We start from the raw sequence: 6,656 nt of genomic DNA on the forward strand, positions 1-6,656 counted from the left end.
ATTTGGAGTAAGGTAGCCAGATTGCACAGGAGAAAAATAGCATGAGAGTCTAAGAGCATAATAAACGAGCATAGGCTGTCGCACAAGGGTGTCTCACAAAAAGACGTTATTTCGCTAAACATTTTTTACAGCCTGCCCAGAAGGCTGTAAATAATTAAAAAAGCCTGTTAAAGAAGCCTAATTTGTAGATATTAAAAAAGCAAGTGAGTCGGGACATTTGATATACTTTAGATCGGCAGATAATATCCACTTGTTCAGTTAGTCTGGTCAGAAAAAAACAGTGAGCCAGTACTTTAGCTTAGTTAAAAGAACAATGGAAGTGGTGAAATAGAATATCTGCTATTAGCTGTCATTACAAAAACAATGCACGAGAAAGAAGGTGTGTATTATTGTAACGGGGTGCATTAGGAAAACACTCTAATCTAATCAGAAATTGTGTACCTCTGCCCCTAAAGAGAAGGGAAAACAACCAATGGGTGCCTCCAGTGCTAATTTTAGGCGCAGGCACTCGAGTCCTTAGCCAGCCCCTTGAAGGACGGGCATAGTTTGCACTCCGTATACGGCTGTTGGAAAGTATTAACTTTATATGGTAATCGACGCTTCTGAACAAGCAAGTCTTCTAAACAAGTCTTGTAAGCAAACGTTAAAAATAGGGGGTTTGTAAAGCTGTTAGCAGCAGCCATTTTATTTCCTATCGGTAAAAAGATGTACTGTTTTCTGTACCTTTCTGCACATGCATGTTTTCGAAGCCACTAAGTAAGCAATGCCGACTGTGTAGGTGACGTGTACCAATATCTTGACGCCTTTTGTATTGTCCACATAGTCTCCATGATGGCACGGGCGGCGTCGAAGTGAGTCACTTAGACTGTACCGGCAGATTCCTTTCTTGTACATTATGCAAGAAACTCTATGCATGGCCGACATTAAGAGGGTTTCTTCGGTATTAGTGAAGTGAAGTCATGTGCAGGCCCACGCGCGGGAGGTAATTAAAAGGGCACAGTGTTTGGCCCGCGATGTCGCCCAACATTACATCAGAAGGCACAGCAGATAAAGCCGTGGAACTAGCACAGGGACACCTCACCGGGGCCTAGGCTACGGAAGTGAAAAGCGGTTTCTGCGCATGCTCGTCGGTTCCTTAGCAGTGTGTGCTACAGAGTTGGCACTGCGGTGGCCGAGCATGATCCTACAGTTAGTTTTACAAGCTGCATGCAGAACAATGAATGCGAGAGAGCTCTCAACTCTCTCCCACTGGGTTCGTGTAGCGTGACCATGAAGATCTACGGTGGCTGGCTGTAGAAAAGAGGCAATATGTGTTAAGGTCTCGAAAGGCCATCTGCGCGCACCCTTTGGGCAGGTGGAAACGCAAGGCTTCAAGCTTATTCTTGGTTTTTTTTAGCCGGCTAGAGTATATTACGATGACGAGCTATAGACACGCTCAATGGGTGGATTTTTGAGAACCTTGAGGGTCTATTGTGCTGCACACAGCTAGTGAAATCAACTGTGGGAGGTGGTTACTGAGCCTGTACAGTCATGAACAAATGAAACGGCCACAAAAATGTGAACTGGAACACCCATATAGCGCAATTTCTTTCCATGCAGGTCAAATTGACACATGGCTGAGTTACAAAATCGAAGTTGGGTGGCTTTTCAAATTTACCAATAGCGGACCCATTATTGATTCACAACGAGCAGTATTTTCCAGTTTTGTGTATTCTGGCGCATAATTTTGTGTTCGCGATTCATTTGTCTATGAGACCCGCCGCGGTGGCTCAATGGCTAAGGCGTTGCGCTACTGAGCACGAGGTCGCGGGTTCGATTCCCGGCCGCGGCGGCCGCTTTTCTGAGGGAGGCGAAAAGCAAAAACGCCCGTGTGTACGAGATTTCGGCGCACGATAAAGATCCCCAGGTGGTCAAACTTAATCCGGAGCCCTCCACTACGGCGCGCCTCATCGCCTGCGTTGCGTCGGCGCGTTAAACCCCTACAATCAATCAATTTGTCTATGAGTGCACAAGGCAGGCCACGCACTACGATTGCACAGCGCAGCTGTGGCTCGCGTGTTAGAAGGAAAGACAACAGGCAGGGTATGTTCGAAAACAGGTATTGTCTCACTTTAACCAACGTCACTTGGGTCACAGAATGGGTTCACGCACACAGAGAACGCGCTACACACCGTACGTCCAACAAACACAACACAGTGTTTTCAAGAGGGTTCTGGCGACCTAAGCGGCGAGACGATTATCACGGCTACGCGCTCGGCCCATGATTGGAGGCGGAGCGATGTTCTTCGGCTTCCACAGTTCGAGAAGAGGAGGAAGACGAGAAGTGAAGAGGCATGAAAGGAAGAAAGAGAGAAGGATATGAAGAAAAAAGAAAGAGAAAGGTATGCCAGGGAGCGTGAAATGCGCTAAGGCATACTTTGGCTTGGTCAGTGTCAGACGCGAGGCCTTTTTCTTGCACGGTTGTGCGTTCGAAAGACGAGACGTAGGCAGATTTCCCAGCCAGTGCGTGCAATCCGTGGAAGCCGTGGAACAGAGGCAGCTTGACGTTATCCTGCAGCTGCTTCCTTCCCTTCTTTTTGTTCTTGCTTGCTTTGATCATGGACTCCTTCAAGAAGTTGCGTTCGGGCACCGGTTGTTGAGGGCGTGAATGATAGGTTTAACAACACTATGTGATCTGCTGCGTGTAGTGGAACTGAAATAACAATGTTCGGAAACAAGCACGGACACAAAGAGCGAAATTCCAGGAGGGAAAATGAAACCACTGTAATGCAATGGGAAATCGTGTCCTTGAAGAATGGCGCAAGTGATCATTCCGAAACTCATGAAACGCGCTAAGGCAAAATTGCTAAGCTGCAGAGAATAGCCTGTTTCGTTTGGTGTTCCTATTGTCCCATTTGCTGTTTGTCCATTAAATTATGTGACTTATTCATTGCAAATCATTTCCATGTGTCTCAGTCTAGCCCCCCTTCTTTCCCCGGCGAAGTCGCCAGCGCCGCCACTTAACATGTGTAGCTTGGTGACGAGCGGTGTCGCGGACGGTATCGATCCGCGCTTGTAGGTGCGGGATCTGGTAATAACACCCGGAACATATGCTCATTAGGGCAAACCTGAACAAATCTCTCTGGCTTTCGCTTTTTGTTGCCATTTTACAACTTTGTTACAAGGATTAGCACTCGCGAAGTTTGAATGGTCGTATTATCCCAGTGCCCTTTTCAGGTCTGTCTTGAGATCCTACAGAGAATAAACTGTCCACCAGCAGCTACGATTTGCATGGTTAGCGGCAGCTGACAGTCGTCAACACGAAATGAGGTTGTATTCTTTGCACACAGTGCGCAGACTAAGCACTGTTTCGAAGGGCCAGTGCTGTTGAATGGGGCCCAGTTATATGCTTCACGCATCCGTCCCCAAAATTTAATATGCCGTTTACTGGCGATTTTCGAGAATCTACTGGACGCTCACAAGAAGTACGTGCAATGTCGTGATTGCCTCCACGCTAAGTCACAATACGATTCCATTAGTTGCGGCTTGATGAACTACGAAATAATCTAGAATTCCAAATATCTCTTTATTATATATTGTTAATTATGTTTGTAGACACGTGATTACAGTGTGAGTTGAATGATCGAAACATTTTTGTTACGGGCTCTCGAGGGAGGGTTTGTACCCTCTTAACAGCTCTTTTTGAATCCGATCACACGCATATGTGGGAATTTCTACCATAACTGCTCTGGCCTGCATTTTAGAATCTTGGGCGGTGTTTATGAGCCAGTAGCTCTTGTTAAAAAGATCACAAGTGCAGTTAAAAAACGAGTTTCAGTGTGTTTTCGTTGATATTTAACGAAAAAAAAAACAGTGAATGCGTCCCTGCTGCTGACATAAGTTCTGGCAGCGCCGGAACTAAATAGCGATAATATAAAGTACGAAGGTTTACGCACTGAAGCTGCACCTGGAGTATTACGGGCGCCGTAGTGAAGGGCTACAGATTGGTTCACACAATTTGTGTGTCTTTAACGTGCACAGAAATCTCGACACATAGGCGTTTTTATTTCTAACCTTAAGCGAAAAAAAAATGGCTGAGATTGCACCCGCTTCCTCGGGCTGGGTAACTAAACGCTTTAGGTACTGAGCCACCGCGGAAAAAAAAATGACCCTGCCCCCATGACTCTTCCCACAATATTCAATTGGCTGTAAGCTAACTAGAACGGTCGGCTTCGTAAACCGAATATGTTCACATCCGTCAAGTCTTCCACTAGATATTGTGCTCTTCGCTACCCATTGCTCGTTTTCGTCACTATAGACTGCTCATATTGAGATTTCTTTCTACGTTGAACGTAGTGCGCTGATCAGCTTCCTGACATGGTCTGAAGCTTTGTATATTTTTGTAGTTCCTGTGCTGACACTGAACGCAAGGACTAGCTTAACTCGTTGACACAACATAAGAGCACCAAATACGAATATATTCTGTAGTCCCTGAAGGGACAAAACTCATTTAAATTTAAAAGTGAAGCAGCGTGCGGAACGACAGGAAAGAGAATAGTGAAAACACCCGTTTTCGGGCAGATTTTGGTGTTGGAGTATTGTAGCCATCATCCGAAACTCGCCTTCGTCTCACGTAAAGCTGACTGTCTCTGTCAAGAAAAAGTGCCCCACATAGGCACCACGCGCGCTTCCAAACTGCATTTGATGTGGTAAGGTATCCTATGATTCTCTGCCTTTCAATAGAGTCACGTCAACGGCTCGCCGGCGTAATCCATGCCCAAAAAATCAGTCGAGGTACGTTGATATTCTTTGCCCGACAACGACTTTCCGCGCATTGCTTTCCAGACAACGTAAACATAGCGCTCCCCAAGCTAGGCGCTTCTTAGCGCTCACCATTGTCCATTGTGTGAGAAATTCAATTTTGATTTAAAGCGTGGAGCTTAACGTCTTATTCTTAAACCGTCATAAGGAAGTTTTCAGGAACCATTCATCTACTTTGCAGGACTGAGGTTTTAAACGAACAATGCTCAATACTATGTACGCAGTCACGAGGCATTGTGGGTCATAACGAACTTCTACAAGGAGTGAGAACTAGATTGCTAGCTATAAAAATCCGGCAAGACCAATTCAATATTACTCTTTCTTCACTGCTGAACTGTTTTTTCCCCTCAATTTGCGCCGCATAAAGTATTGAAGCTACATGTGTTCTGCTTATCCGGCCGCTCCTACATAGAAAACAGAGCATGGACAACAAATGGAAAACAGTGTTCCTACTTCACCACAGCTCTACATATCAGTGTGCTCGCCATGCGGGCAAGTACCGGACGCAGTAACGCGTATTCAGCGGGATACCGCAGGTGACCACCGCGACGCGTATTACGAGAGCGATGTAAAAGAAGGGTGCTCCTCAGGCTGCCTTGGCCGGCTGCTTGTTTTTGTAGGCGCCGCGGTAGAATCGCACGAACATTCCAAAGAAGAGCACAGACTCGGATAGAACGATAAAGGTGTGAGGCCGTGGATAGCCGCAGTCCTTGAACAGAGGTATGGTGCTGTGCACGAAGATCACGATGAACTGCACCAGCTGCAGCTGCGTCAGGTAGCGCTTCCACCAGAGGTGCTTCTGCACACGGGGTCCGAGCAGCGAGAGGAAGTAGTAGGTGTACATGATGACGTGCACGAAGCTGTTGAGGCAGATGCAGAACATGACCTGGCCGTCGGGCCCGTACGAGAGGCCGAACCAGCCGTTGAAGACCACCAGGACGTGGTGGACCACGTGCAGGAACGAGACGTGCGAGTCCTTCTTGCGGAGCACGAAGAACACCGTGTCCAGGAAGTCCGCGATCCGCACCAGCAGGTACCACCAGCAGAGTGACACCAGCTCCAGGGTTCGCGGGTCCGTCTCGAAGCGGATGCCCTGGCAGAGGACGTTGTAGCCGCCGCCCAGGTAGGAGCGGGAGAGAAAGTTCACCACGAAGTAGGCGTTCAGGACGACCATGGCGGCGTTGTAGACGAGGATGAAGCGGCGCAGGTTGTACGGCTTTCGGTCGCGCATGAAGCGCGGCCCACCCACCTTGACGAGGTACACGTAGCCGAGCAGAAGGGAGCCGATGAGCGGCGGGTTGCCGGCGAGCGGCCATGTTGTGGTGCGCGGGTCGCGGACCAAAGTGGCGTTGCCGTGCGCGCCGGCGTTCGTCGCTGCTCCCCCGCCGCTGCCGCCGGCCGCACCGGTGAGGAGATCCATGGCAGCTCCCACCTCCATGTCGCAGGGCCGCTGGCACCGGCGTTCGATGCGAATGGTGGCGGCCACCGAGCACGAACCGGCAGCAGCTGGCTCGTAGCAACGGTTGCGGCGAATCGGTTTTGTCGGGACGGCGAGCCCGGCCTCTGTCCTTTTTTCCCTCAGACTGAGCGGGACGACTTCATTGATCGAACGCTGCCGGCGACCGCGGCTACCTTCTCTCCCTCTAGGGAAGCCCGACGGCCGTTCTCCGGCTGGTGGGGATCCCCGGAGAGGATTTATTTTCTGGGGGAGGGTAATTCACCGAATGAACGAAGGCAACAAAACGAATAAAAAAAAACGCGAAGAAAGAGTGCGCTAAATGGGAACTAATAAGGATGCAAGAGAAATGACGTGTCTTCCAAGCTGCGGGAAAAGGAAGTCCGAGTCTGAGGGGGAA

At 48.8% G+C, this 6,656-nt stretch overlaps 1 pseudogene; it reads right to left on the reverse strand.

Annotated features, from left to right (window-relative positions):
• Positions 1-1,825: 1,825 nt before the first annotated feature.
• Positions 1,826-6,426, reverse strand: LOC144166587 (very long chain fatty acid elongase AAEL008004 pseudogene; annotated as a pseudogene).
• Positions 6,427-6,656: the final 230 nt, after the last annotated feature.

Source organism: Haemaphysalis longicornis, unplaced genomic scaffold (assembly GCF_048455015.1).
Source record: "Haemaphysalis longicornis isolate Haplotype H1 unplaced genomic scaffold, Haemaphysalis longicornis Haplotype H1 scaffold_18, whole genome shotgun sequence".
Classification (NCBI taxonomy): Eukaryota; Metazoa; Arthropoda; class Arachnida; order Ixodida; family Ixodidae; genus Haemaphysalis; species Haemaphysalis longicornis.